This window comes from Bos grunniens, chromosome 5 (assembly GCF_055505025.1).
Source record: "Bos grunniens cultivar Pamir isolate PY7600 chromosome 5, Bosgru_T2T1.0, whole genome shotgun sequence".
In the NCBI taxonomy this organism is placed as follows: domain Eukaryota; kingdom Metazoa; phylum Chordata; class Mammalia; order Artiodactyla; family Bovidae; genus Bos; species Bos grunniens.
Genome location: NC_141169.1, coordinates 26925816 through 26938930, shown reverse-complemented (window position 1 = coordinate 26938930; position 13115 = coordinate 26925816). Strand labels below are relative to the sequence as shown.

The 13115-nt window shown below is 45.5% G+C and overlaps 1 long non-coding RNA gene across 1 annotated transcript in view; it reads left to right on the top strand.

Annotated features, from left to right (window-relative positions):
- LOC147371489 (uncharacterized) overlaps window positions 1-8965 on the top strand; it is a 110502-nt gene extending 101537 nt beyond the window's left edge. The window contains exon 4 of the long non-coding RNA XR_015163590.1: window positions 8433-8965. This is a non-coding gene — a long non-coding RNA (uncharacterized LOC147371489). The remainder of the gene's footprint in view (window positions 1-8432) is intronic.
- The last annotated feature ends 4150 nt before the right edge of the window (window positions 8966-13115 follow it).

Genomic DNA, 13115 nt, shown 5'->3' with positions numbered 1-13115 from the left:
TAAACCCAGTCTCAAAGTAGCTCCATCCCTAGTGTTACTCACTGAGTCATGTCTGACTCTTTGCAACCCCATGGCCTGTAGCCCACCAGGTTCCTCTGTCTATGGGATTCTCCAAGCAAGAATACTGGAGTGGGTAGCCATTCCCTTCTCCAGGGGATCTTCCCGACTGAGGGATCGAACCCAGGTGTCCTGCATTGCAGGCAGATTCTTTCACCGTCTGAGCCACCAAGGAAGCCCCTAACTCCATTCCTAATCCCATCCTTAATCCTGATCCTGAAATTAACCCTAACTCGAATCCCAGTTCTACCTCTGCTTGTCCACCCCCACCTCTCACTGCAGAGAATGATTTGAGGAGAGGAGGGGCTGGGAAGAGAGGGCAAGATGAGGAATGCTTCTGGGGAAAAGGAGGAGGAGGAGATCCAGCCAGAGCGACCTGGAGGAGCCAGTGTGGTATCTGGGAGCCCGGGGCATGATCCTGGTACTTGCCAAGCCATGAGTCACGACATCGTTCTCCATGGCATTTTGTTGGGGGTGTGTCTGGGCTGGCAGCTGGTAAACAGGCTTGCTTTGAATTAGGTGCTTCCCTTCTGTCCCTCTCCCTAATTTGGGGGAGAAGTGTCCTGTCCTGAGGTTCCTTCTTTCTTTCCTTTAGATTTCATGAAACTCCTTACCAAGAGGAAAGACTTGGTACTTTGTCATTGGTTGCAAGAAAATTGTGGAGAGAGAAGTCGCTGGGAATGCAGAGTCTTGAAGCTTTCCAAACAGGAGAAGTTTCCAGTCCACCGAGTGTCACCCCCTTGGGGATGCCGAGCTGCTGCACTCTGCCCTGTGCCCTCTCATGACAGGGCCCACGTGCTGCTCCGCCTCCTCCCATTGTTGCCATTGCCAAAATTCAGACAGGCATCCACCCTGGCTGGATAGGGATCTTTATGGGGCTAAACCTGTGCCTCTGGACAAAATAACAACTAGAAACACCTGAAACTTTTCTCCAAACCTGGTACCTCTCCCCAGCTCATAATGAGTCAGTTTTCTGTCTACAAAATGGGAGCAGCTTGGACCCTTACTCTTGAGGAAGGGAGAAAAGGAGCTGGACACTAATGATCATTTTCTGATGTTGAAGATGATCAGGGTTATTATTGTTTCCTCCTTGGAGAAGCCAGACAACCATCAGCCTGACTCTAAACACAGGTAGTTCAACACAGGCACTGCCCTGAGGGCTCCTGGAGGCTCTACTCCTTCCTCCTCTCTCCTTAGCCCACATCTGCCAATCCTACTGTAACTACAACTGGGGGAGAAAGCATGGCGCCCGGTTCTCTGATCTACTCCCTCTAGGCCTCATTTGCACATCCTGGGGCAGAGTTTACACTCCCTCAAATCCCAGATATAGCTCCTGTCCCAGCCTCCTGCACAGAGTGTGGAGGCTAATAGTCCTCTCAGACCAACTAGGAAGTGACAATGGCAGGACCTCACATACAGATGCGTGTGGTGGTGGTCAGTCATTTGGTGGTGTCCCACTCTGTGCGACCCCATGGACAGTAGCCCACCAGGCTCCTCTGTCCATGGGGTTCTCCAGGTAAGAATACTGGAGTAGGTTGCCATGCTCTACTCCAGGGGGTCTTCCTGACCCAGGGATCAAACCTACGACTCCTGCATTGGCAGGCAGATTCTTTACCACTGAGCCACCAGGGAAGCCCTGTGATCCTCTAAACATACTGGTGCACAAAAGATCCCTAAATCTCTGTTCTTAGATGACACAATACTTGCTTTAGCCCAGTCTACCAGTCGCATAGGTGTTACCCTCTTGGAAAACATCAGTGTTCCAGTTTTCTGAGGATTGAAAAAAGGCAGTTTGATTTAGAAAAATGACAAAATGTGCAAGTCAAAAGAGGGTTGGGATGGGGCTTCCCTGGCTCAGTGGTAAAGAATATACCTGCCAATGCAAGAGGTTTGATCCCTGATCCGGGAAAATCCTACGTGACTCAGAACAACTAAGCCCATGTGACACAATTACTGGGCCCGTGCTCCAGAGCCTGGGAGCTGCAGCTGCTGAAGCCAGCACGGGCCTGTGCGCCCCCACAAGAGAAGCCACTGCAATGGGAAGCCTACACACTCCAACTAGAGAGAAGCCACCTATCAAGGCAGCTGGACAAAAGCCCACACAGCAACGAAGACCCAGCACAGCCAAAATAAATTAAAAAAAATAATAATAATAAGGTTGGTGGGCTTCCCTGGTGGCTCAGTGGTAAAGAATCTGCATGCCAATGCAGGAGACACGGGTTTGATTCCTGATCTGGGAAGATCCCACATACCATGCAGCATCTAAACCCACGCACCACAACTATAGAGCCTGTGCTCTAGAGCCTGAGAGCCTCAACTACTGAAGCCCATGTGCCTCAACTACTGGATTCTGCGCTCTAGAGGCTGTGCTCCCCAAGGGAAGCCATACCAATGAGAAACCCTCACACTGCAGCTAGAGCGTAGGGCACGCTCACTGCACCTAGAGAAAAGCCTGCCCAGGAACAAACACCCAGCACAACCAAAAATAAAACTTAATTAAAAAAAAATAGGAGGCCCTCCTTGGTGGTGCAGTGATTAAGAACTCGCGTGCCAATGCAGGGGACACGGGTTCAATCTCTGCTCTGGGAAGATTCCACATGCTGTGGAGCAGCTGAGTCTGTGGGTCACAACTGAAAAAATAGGGTTGGGGTCAGAGTCCCTGCCAGCTCCCTCTTTTTTCTTTCTTGTAATGGGTAAATATTGTAGTAAAAATAACAAACATTTAAATATTAATAGCATTTTACAGTTTCAAAGTGCTTTCATTTATAATCATACAATAGCTTTGTGTAACGGAATTCTAACATTTGACAGAGGAGGAAACCAAGGTACAGAGCAGTTAATGTGATTTCCTCAAGGGTATAGAACTCGTTAGCGACACAGAGACACATGCGGCATCTGACTAAAGTCTAGTGGCCATTATGAGGGGGCTGAAAATCTGTGTCCAACAAGGAAAGAAAGGAGAGAGTCCTTTCGGAAGAATTCTCAGGGTGGGGAATACAGATTTTCCTATGAAGTCTTATGAATGGTTAAGGATAAGATGGTCTTGGCATGGGCCCCAAAAGAAATGAGGTAGAGGGGATTTCCCTGGTGGTCCAGTGATTAAGATGCTATACTCCTAGTGCAGGGGGCATGGGGTCAGTTCCTGATTGAGGAAATAAGGTCCCACATGCCACACAGCATGATCTAAAAAAAAATAGAAATGAGGTCTAAAAAAACCTAAATCTAACTGCAAGGATAAGAAAATATTAAGAAACCTGGGAAAGATATGCCAACCTGATAATATTTTGTTGATGAAATATTGAGTGTTCTAAGCAGTCTGGTTTAGAAAGAAACTCCAGAGGCTACTCTCTCCAGGACCCCACCTGTGGGCCGTACTGTCAACATGTGGCTAGATGACTGGTGCTCAAAGATAGCAGAGCAGCAGAAGCCCACTGAACTATTCCATGTCTGTCATTTATTTTATCTTAAAGTTAGAACTGGACATGGAACAACAGACTGGTTCCAAATAGGGAAAGGAGTATGTCAAGGCTGTATATTGTCACCCTGCTTATTTAACTTCTATGCAGAGTACATCATGAGAAACGCTGGGCTGGAAGAAGCACGAGCTGTAATCAAGATTGCCGGGAGAAATATCAATAACCTCAGATATGCAGATGCCACCATCCTTATTGCAGAAAGTGAAGAGCAACTAAAAAGCCTCTTGATGAAAGTGAAAGAGGAGAGTGAAAAAGTTTACTTAAAACTCAACATTCAGAAAACTAAGATCATGGCATCTGGTCCCATCACTTCATAGGAAATAGATGGGGAAACAGTGTCAGACTTTATTTTTTTGGGCTCCAAAATCACTGCAGATGTTAAGTGCAGCCATGAAATTAAAAGACGCTTACTCCTTGGAAGGAAAGTTATGACCAAACTAGATAGCATATTCAGAAGCAGAGACATTACTTTGCCAACAAAGGTCTGTCTAGTCAAGGCTATGGTTTTTCCAGTGGTCATGTATGGATGCGACAGTTAGACTGTGAAGAAAGCTGAGCGCCGAAGAATTGATGCTTTTGAACTGTGGTGTTGGAGAAGACTCTTGAGAGTCCCTTGGACTGCAAGGAGATCCAACCAGTCCATTCTGAAGGAGATCAGCCCTGGGATTTCTTTGGAAGTAATGATGCTAAAGCTGAAACTCCAGTACTTTGGCCACCTCACTTGAAGAGTTGACTCCTTGGAAAAGACTCTGATGCTGGGAGGGATTGGGGGCAGGAGGAGAAGGGGACGACAGAGGATGAGATGGCTGGATGGCATCACTGACTCGATGGACGTGAGTCTGGGTGAACTCCGGGAGTTGGTGATGGACAGGGAGGCCTGGCGTGCTGCGATTCATGGGGTTGCAAAGAGTCGGACACGACTGAGCGACTGAACTGAACTGAAGGTGAAAGTGTTAGTCGCTCAGTCATATCCAACTGTTTGCGACCCTACGGACTGTAGCCTGCCAGGCTCCTCTGTCTGTGGGATTCTCCAAACAAGAATACTGGAGTGGGTAGCCATTCCCTTCTCCAGGGGATCGAACCCAGATCTTAGGCCTAATATAATCTCTTTTGCTACCATCCTAACTAGTTCTGTGTTAGTGGGAGTTGGGGTAGGGGTTACTTATCAATGTATCTATATCTGCATCTATATAGCTATATGTGATTTGGAAAGCTGTCTAGAAACTTCCAGTGTAACATCGATTCATGAGTTTATAAACAGAACTCATACTTTTCAGGTTTCATACTTTTCTTCACCAACTTCCTTGGCCTTTTCTTCTCACATCAGCTTTTGAATAATAGTGGTTGCTCCTGGTCTCTCTGGGAGGTCAAGGCTCCGAGAGTAAGAGGAGCTGTTGTTTCCTTCTGCTCTGATTCAGGCTGTCCTTGCCTTTTTGCTTTATCTGCTGTAAAAGCTTTATCTGTTGTAAAAAGCAAACAAAAAACCTCCTCTCCTTCAATTTTCTCCCTTGTAACAATCCTAGACTCTGCTGCAAGATTTGTCTTCCTAAAACACGGCCCTAATCAGGCCACTTTTCTGCTCAGAAACTGGTTCCCATGGTTACCTTGTTGAGTGCTTGCTATGTGTCAGATACTATCCTAAGTGCTCTGTGCGCATCATCTAATTTACTCACCACATCAACCCTGTGTGGTAGGGCCTTTTGTCTTCTCTGTTCAAAGATGAGGAAAGAGGTACACAGTAGTTACAGAACTTGTCCAGTGTTTCATGGCTGAAAAGAGGCAGAGCTGAGCTTTGAACCCAGGCGTTTGCAACCCAGAACTCAAGCTCTCCCAACACTCTGTATATTTTTAGGTCTATATCACGTCTCCTGGTGGCAGGACCTGTGATATCTGTCATGTCAAGCAACAAGCACAGCACCATATTTAATAAAAGCTTGTTGATAATTACGGTGATTCAGAAAAAAAAAGCAGTTCTATGGTGAATGTGATTGGGAGGAAGGGAGAATTTTAATTGTGATTCTCCAGTTTGCCTAGGAGAACATGGACTTCTTGATCCATGTGGATGTTGCTGACTGCATTTCAAGAGCCCCCGTTGTGTGCAGAGCTCTCTATTTAGTGGAAGAATTATCTGGGAACAAGACTTGATTTCTGTCCTTGAGATGCTCCTAGGCTAACGGAGGAGACTGCACTTAGCTCTAAGAACACAGGCATTTTTTTTTTTTTTTTTTTACTGAATTTGCATGACTTGCAGTTTCAGACACCACCCAACAAGAGTTTGGAGGTTCTGGTTGACTGTGATGGTAGAAGGAGGTGGTGACCGGGAGACCACTGATACTCTTGGGGTCTCTAGCTGTCCTTCAACGTGTGCAGCCTGGTTGTGGCCCAGGGAACTCAGCTGTGCTCTGTAGGTTGCCTCCACTGTGTGGTCTCCAGTGAACTTCTCAGCAAGGTAAAGGAGGGTGCCAGCGAAGATCAACCCCAGAACAAGGTAAAGAGACTGAGGAGACAGAAAGAAGTTCCTCACAGCCACGGGGCAGTGGAACTGAAACTGCAACTCAGGTCTCAAATGACACCCCCCCAAGTGTCTTGGCCTCACAAGGTCGGGTGGAGAGGTGGCACCGTTTCCATGTCAGAATGACTCCAGTCATCACCCCTATTCCCACCCCGCCTCTCGCTGCAGCCATCTGCACTTAAGTGCCCTGCCCTCAAGCAAAAGCTGACATCTCAGTTTTTGGGGAAAGTGAGATGCAGTGTCCCTGACAAATGGGTGGGTCTCCACCCCCACCCCCGCCCAGTTTATGAGTCCAGGGTGGCTCCCTTCTAACACCCTCCCTCTCTTTATGGCCCTGCTGCGATCTTTGATGTCTTCTTCTTGTGAAGGGGTGGGGGTGGGGAGAGAGAAGCCAACCTCAGCCAGAGAGGCCCTGCCCACGGAAGTTCTCAGGTGAGGGAAGGAGTCCAGGGAGGAGGGCAGGATTTAGCATAAGCAGCAGTCGGTTGGATGGCCTAATGCTGAGCATCCTTCCAGACCCACATCTCTCTGGGAAACACCGACATTATAGTCAGTCTCTGTCAAGCATTAGAAAGAGTATGGTGAAGTGGGCTTCAGCCTGGGTTCAAATCCTAGATTTGATCATTCTAGCTTTTGGACCTTGGGCAAGTTACATAACCCTTTGAACTTCACTTTCTAAATCTGAATTGAATAATAGACTATTTCTCACAAGATGTCATGAGAACAGAGTAAAACATGCACAGCAAGTACCCAGAAGAGTGTCTTATAGCCAAACTTGTCCCCCTGATGTAAAGAGAACGTCCTTGAGAGCCGGGATCTCAGCGGCCTTCTCCCCTCCCCGCCCCACAACCCTCCACCTTCTCCAGCACCTCACGCGTCTGCCCCTTCCATGCTTGGTTGGGAGGCTTTTTCCCTCAAGCCTTCCCCCTCACCCCCGCCCAGCCTTTCCTCTCGAATGGACAAATCCCAAGCTCAGTGCCAATTCTCTTCTCTGTCCTTTTCAGGCCCGCATCTCAAAAGCTTTTTCACCTGGAGAATCCTGTCAACAGCTCCCGTCTCCACACTTGGCAGTTTTTCCTCCTCTCTGCCGTGGTCCCTCTCTCTTCCATTAACATGATTTTATTTGCTTTGCTCCTATTCTTATCCATCTATAATTTTTATTTTATAGTCACTCCATAATGGTCTGGGGCCATTTCTACTGAATCACCAACTGGTCTTACTTTAGGATTTAATTTGGTTTTATTAAAATTACCAAAATTCTCCCTGGGCAGGTGCAGACCTGGCCAGGGCAAAGCTCTCTAGGCTGTTGACAGAGAGGTCCCTCCCCACTGGTAGCTTTCCAGGCTCTTTAGCACTTCGTTCAGCCACGGCGTGAATGTTTCTGGTGCAGCAGTGTGTGTGTGTCTACATGTAGTTTGAGGTGTGGATGTTTCCGTTTTAGCTATGAGAACCTAAGTTTGCACTGCCTAGGAAAAGGGCTGTAATGTATTTTAAGTGCTTAAAGAAGCTGCACAAGTAGCCACTGTACCTGCTGCACTTGGAAGTACAGACACATCCCGTCACCAGTCATTTTTGATGTGAAATCAGCAACAGTAATAGGTTTAAGCTGTTTTATGTACCGTGTGTGTTGTGCTTAGTCTCTCAGTCGTGTCCAACTTTTTGCAACCCCATGGACTGTAGCCCACCAGGCTCCCCTGTTCATAGGATTCTTTGGCAAAAATACTAGAGTGGATTGCATTCCCTTCTCCAGGGGATCTTCTCCACCTGCATTGGCACATCTCCTGCATTGGCAGATGGATTCTTTTCTATCTGAACCTTATACCTTTACTTTTTCTTCAGGGAAAAGGGGTAGGAAAAGTTCTGGAAAAATAGAATTTTCATTTAGTTTTTCCAGTGTATTACTTATTACCTCGAATAAAGAGATCTCCATTAAATGCAGAAACTATAGCATTAGGAGTGTTGGACCCAGAAGTAGTAGAAGAGAAAATAGGATTCAAAGAAAATGAAAATAACAAAATTAAAAAACAACATCCTGAGTTGGATGTCTCATATTTATCCTGGTGGTTGATCACTGACTGTACCCCAAGGCCACCAATAAACTCAGATCCAATTGAGAGGTAGAACTCAGGCGTCTAGTTCTATGGACATCTTTGTTTTGTTCCCTTTTCTGAAGAGAAGCATTTTCTGTTAATTAGAGCATGCGCCTTCCTCCGCCTTTCCCTCAGCCCCTTCCATAGTCCCAGGATCTGCTATTTCCCCGCCTCTGCCTGTATATCCACATTCCAAATATCTCTCTCCTAAGGAACTGCAGAAGAACTCTATGGTGGAAAACATCAACAGTGCACTTCTTTTTTTAAATTAATTAATTCATTTATTTTTAATTGAAGGATTCTGGGAAAGATTGAAGGCCGGAAGAGAAGGGGACAACAGAGGATGAGATGGTTGGATGGCATCACCGACTCAGAGGACATAAGTTTGAGCAAACTCCAGGAGATGGTGAAGGACAAGGAAGCCTGGTGTGCTGCAGTCCATGGGGTTGCAAAGAGTCAGACGACTTAGCAACTAGCAACAGATTGAAGGGTAATTGCAATATTGTGTTGGTTTCTGCCATACATCAATTTGGATCAGCCATAGGTGTACATATGTACCCTCTCTCTTGAGCCTCCCTCCCACCTCCCACCCTATCCCACCCCTCTAGGTTGTCACAGAGCCCTGGTTTGAGTTTCCTTGAGTCATACAGAAATTCCCACTGTCCGTACTGTCTATTTTACGCATGTTAGTGTATATATTTCCACGCTACTCTCTCCATTTGTCCCACCCTCTCCTTCTTAGCACCTCCCCCAACCCTCCCCCACCCCCTTTTCCATAAGTCTGGAAAAGTGCACTTCTTTCCTGGAGAATCGCATCAAATTAGGTCAGAGGGCTGTTGGGCAAAGAGTCTCTGTTTTGGTGTCTCAACTTCTGCTCCCCTCCTGCAGCTCTCCTTGGCTAGAATCAATTTGGCATTGAATCTGCCTGTTGATTTTAAGAGAATTGGGAATAAAGCTGGGATGAAGAAGTTAGCTTCCTCCTGGGAATAATGCAGACTCGAGTTCTCCCTTGAGGACCTAACTTTGAATCTAGAGGGTTGAGTGAGAAATGAGGCCATCTGTGGCAGCCTAACACTGGGCATTTGAAAATGGGCATTTTCTCATCCTCCTTCCTTTCCTTTAAAAAAAATAATGTAGCTTGGAAGAATATGATTATCCTTAAACATTTTATTTTTTAATTAAAGAGGGTTCATTATGCTACCCGTCTCATCTCGTCCCAGAGGAGAGAAACCCTGTGTTCAGCAGTTTGCTAAGAAATAATTATAGGTTCAGATCTTCCCCAGGCCCCGAAATTCAATTAAAATTTTTTTGTTTTAAGTTGCTTGCAGTCACATGGTGTGTAAATCTGCGTGGATGAGTGTGTGTGCGCGCATGTGCACGTGCGCACACATGCCCCAGTTTTCCTTGTAACTACTCTGGGAATGGGTTCCCAAATGTGAGGTTCCTAAAAGACACCAATCCCCCCACTCCCAACCCAGTTTCTTGGCTGTTTCTACATGATCTGATATTAACACATAATGCTCTGTGAAAGCAACCTTTGTTTTTTTTGTTAGTTTGTTCGTTTTTGGCTAGAATCACTCTGTTTGTCTATCGGTCCCCAATTCCTGGGATATGTCTCTGGTTTATACTGAACCAGATCAGTGTAAATAAGTGGCTCTCAACCAACTCTGTGGATCAAAATCATCTGGGGGGACTTTTAAGCAGTAGCAATGCCTACTCCCTGATGTATATATTCAGCTGGTGTGGAGTGGGGCCCAGGCATCAGTATTTTTTAAAGGCTCCTTAGGTGTTAATGTACCCCAGTTCAATTCCTGGGTTGGGAAGCTCCCCTGGAGGAGGGCATGGCAACCCACTCCAGTATTCTTGCCTGGAGAATCCCCATGGACAGAGGAGCCTGGTGGGCTTATAGTCCATGGGGTCACAAAGTGTCGGACAAGACTGAGTGACTAAGCACAGCACAGCACAAAAGACACCCAAAGGGCTTCCCTGTTGAGTCAGCAGTTAAGAATTCGCCTGCGATGTAGAAGACCTAGGTTCAATCCCTGGGCCAGGAAGATCCCCTGGAGAAGGGAATAGTTACCTACTCCAGTATTCTTGCCTGGTTAATCCCATGAACAGAGGAGCCTGGCAGGCTACAGTCCATGGGGTCGCAAGAGTCAGATGCAATTTAAGGACTAAACAATAATAACACAAAGACACACAAATAGGGTCATGGGGCCCAAATTTCATTGCCTACTTGCTCAGCTTACTATCTAGTTAGTTTAAGTAGGGTAAGATAGGGGCAGAGTGGTTACCTGCCACTTTTATACTGACTCTGAGTTATATTTAAACTTGGGGTGGAAACAGGATTCCATATAGTTCTCCCCTGCACCGCCTCTTTCCTCATCCCAAGAAGGGGGGCAGTTCTGTTGTAGGACTGCCCCTGTTTACACAAAAAAATTATTAGGGAGGATAGTGTATAGATGACTCTTCTTGTAAGAACATTCCAGGAAATGGGGCAGTATTAATATTTATGGGTTCATTCAGGCTGCGATTGACCTTTTCTCTAGTTTACAGAAAGGAGCTAAAAATTCCCAGGCCTTGGGGCACAGGACCTCCTGGCAGCAGAAATATGGAAAGAGGGAGGCAGGGCTCTGTGAGGCCAGATTCTCCCAGATAATTAACCAAAATAGACATGGCTAATAGAAATCTAATGAATAAATTAATAAATAAAACAATGTACTTATGAATCCCTATATATCTCAGCATATAAACATATATAGGTTTCTGCATATTAGTAGCTTACACAATGTGTGTGTTTGCAGATTTAAATAGAATGGTATATAAATATATTTATATAACTACAGCAGCCTTGTAGAATGTGGAGGTAACTATGCAGATAGCTCAGGCATGTTTTTTGAAAATTGTAGCCATTTTCATATTTGACTGAAAATTTCACTGTTATCCTGATGTTCCCAAGTATTTAGACTTATAAGTTATGTATATATTTTCTAGTTTGCCTACAGATGTTTGTATACATTATATATAGAATAGGTTAGGAGATATATATATATATATATATATATATATATTTGCTATTTTTCAGAGAGAGGGTTCTGAATTAGTGTAGATAGCCAAAGTGAGCAGTTCAAACTCAGATAATCTACACTGGGGCTTAAATAATCTGCATTTACTAATTATATGAATTCAGTTCTAAAATCTTCGCTTATTTGGTGCTACGTAGATATAGCCCCTGGAGAAGGCAATGGCACCCCACTCCAGTACTTTTGCCTGGAAAATCCCGTGGACGGAGGAGCCTGGTGGGCTGCAGTCCATGGGGTCGCTAGAGTCGGACACAACTGAGTGACTTCACTTTCACTTTTCACTTTCATGCATTGGAGAAGGAAATGGCAACCCACTCCAGTGTTCTTGCCTGGAGAACCCCAGGGACAGGGAAGCCTGGTGGGCTGCCGTCTCTGGGGTCGCACAGAGTCAGACACGACTGAAGTGACTTAGCAGCAGCAGCAGCAGCAGATATAGCCCCTACAAATTTGAACCAGTTGAATGCACTTCATTTTGCCTTTGAGAATGCAGGTGTGTGATGAATAGTTAAGGACCTACTGATTCCAATTTGAATTATCCACCCTCTTGAAGGGAGGATGAATAGAAAACTATCCAAGAAAAAGCTGAGAGAAAGAATTTCAATTTGTCTTTGTCATGAATCAAAATATTTTCTCTCACTCTTTGCCCTGCTCCCTCACATGTAGGCACTCATGCACACACACGCGGGAGCATGCATGCATACATATGTATACACACTCACTCATTTATTAAACTGATGCTAATTTCTTTCTGGGCTGGACTGACAGCAGCTTGATGGTCTGTGGAGGGGAGGAACCAAACCAAAGCTGTCTCCAGACACAAGAACAGACCAGTGCTCACGAGCCACAATTATGGAGATGTGCTTAGACCCAAAAAGGCTTGGTGGAGAAATTGTTTACAAACCACTACCAAACACCTAATCAGATTTCTATGACACTTCTGTCGCCCTCCCTGGTTTCATGGAGATCTTTCTTGTCCTTTCAAGTGTCTGAGGTCTTCTGGCAGTGTTCAGTAGGTATTCTGTGAGAATTGTTCTGCATGTGGAAAATGTATTTTTGTGATGTATTTGTGGGAGCAGGTGAGCTCCACGTTCTTCTACTCCACCATCTATTTTTTTTTAATTTATTTACTTGGCTACATCGGGTCTTAGATTGTTTCTCTCTAGTTGTGGTGTACAGGCTTAGTTGCCCTGCAACATGTGGAATCTTAGTTCCCCAACCAGGGATCAAACCTGCCTCCCCTGAATTGGAAGGCAGATTCTTAACCACAGGACCACAGGGTAAGTCCTTACTCCACTATCTTGATTCTGAGCTTCTCTATGACATTTCTACTTATCTCCCAGTTTGGTTCTGTATCTAAAACTGGAACAGATACTGGAACTGTGTCCCCCAAGTCTGCCTCCAAGAGCTGGGGCTCAGGGTCACACCGTGGACAATGGCGTGGGAAGAAGGCCACTGCTACCATCTCCCCATCCCCTGTGCATAGTCCAGGCTGAGCTGACCACGGAGGCTCCCAAGATCCTGCTTTACATCATTATGATGATTTTGTATGAAAAATTATATAGATGAGTTTTATGAATATTCTCCTCTCTCTGGGTTGGCTGAGCAACAACTTAGTTTTGAATATGGCCCTCATTCTCCTAGCTGCATCTTTTATCTTGTTTGCAAAACAAAAATGAAGCATAGGAGAATAAAACAACCCTGCCTTGGAGAAAGACTACCCTGTTTAAACCCAAGATTGGCTACTCATGGATGAAATAAAATAAAAGAGAGTTTTCTGAATTGTTCAATTTTAAACATGCCACATTATTAAATACATTCACATGAAACCAACTTCTGTTGTTTTACTTGAGTCAAACCTCTAGTTGGAATGGGCCTGCAGGAAGAGGGAGTGGAAGTA